Below are 1,482 nucleotides of genomic sequence, written 5' to 3'. Positions count from 1 at the left end.
ATCATAAATACATATATATGTTAATAATATATTTTACAGATGCATTAATTAGCATTTCAAATCAAGCTTCTAAAAACACAGAGCCCCCAGGCTCTCAAAAGTTTCCGATTAGCTCCTATTCTCTGTTTCATAATGGACACTCATTACCATCTTGCCAAAATGCATACATATTTGTGTAGGTCCAGAAAAATAAAAGTATGTCTTTTGGTGTGACAAACTTGGCTTTGAGTTTGGATTCTGTCTCTTATATCTGTTACATTAAGCAAGTTACTGCTCTAAACCTCCTCAGTTGTTTTGTGTGTGTGTGTATGTGTCTAGTTGGGGACGGAGGTCTAATTGGGGTATGTGTGTGTGCTAGTCACTCAGTTGTGTCCGACTCTTTGCGACCCCATGGACTATAGCCCACCAGGTTCCTCCATCCATGGGATTTTCCAGGCAAGAATACTGGAGTGGGTTGCCATTTCCTTCTCCAGGGGATCTTCCCAACCCAGGGATTGGACCCAGGTCTCCCACATTGTAGGCAGACGCTTTACCATCTGAGCCACCAGGGCAGAATTGGGGTATAAAACACTTAATTATTGTGTCTGGGAATTAAGTGAGTGTGAAACAACATTAGATATTATTTTTTCATTAATCTAAAGTTCCCATTAGACTTACTCTTTCACTCCAGTACTCTTGCCTGGAAAATCTCATGGATCGAGGAGCCTGGTAGGCTGCAGTCTATGGGGTCGCTAAGAGTCGGACTGAGCGACTTCACTTTCACTTTTCACTTTCCTGCATTGGAGAAGGAAATGGCAACCCACTCCAGTGTTCTCGCCTGGAGAATCCCAGGGACAGTGGAGCCTGTTGGGCTGCCGTCTATGGGGTCACACGGAGTCGGACACGACTGAAGTGACTTAGCAGCAGCATACCTATCACAGATTTGGTCTTCACAACTAGTACATGGGGTAGCAGAAGAGCATGACACTTATGTTACAGTTAAGGAAAACAAGGCCCAGAGAAGTCTCCTTCTATGACCCTAGTCACATGGCTAGTAAGCACTGTTTTCAGAACCCTTGTCAAATACTTTGTCAATTTTACCACTGTGGAACCTTATTAAAATTCCCAGGTGTTTTCTGATTCTGACTAAAAAGCGTTCTTTTCTTTCCTTTTCTAGCTCGGGGGCTTGATTTCCCTCCACCTGCTTTTACTTGTCTGCTCAGATGAGCTGAAGACCATGAATAACATGAAATAAATGCTTCAATGTGTAACCAGACTAGGTCACATAAAAAGCTGAATCAAGCCCCTAAGAAGTTATGGGTCTGCCACTAATATGCCATTACTCCACCCATTCGGATGTTTCTCACGGGCCGCACGCCCGAGGATGAAGTCCACGTGCTAGCACACTCTGCGTGGTAAGTGGGTATGGCACATGAATGCTGAGAATCATTACCTGCAGCACAGCATCTGGCAAGAACTTTGTAGTTGGCTTGCGGGCATTTT

This window comes from Bubalus kerabau, chromosome 7 (assembly GCF_029407905.1).
Source record: "Bubalus kerabau isolate K-KA32 ecotype Philippines breed swamp buffalo chromosome 7, PCC_UOA_SB_1v2, whole genome shotgun sequence".
NCBI classification, from domain to species: Eukaryota; Metazoa; Chordata; class Mammalia; order Artiodactyla; family Bovidae; genus Bubalus; species Bubalus kerabau.
Note: the sequence above shows the minus strand (reverse complement) of the source record.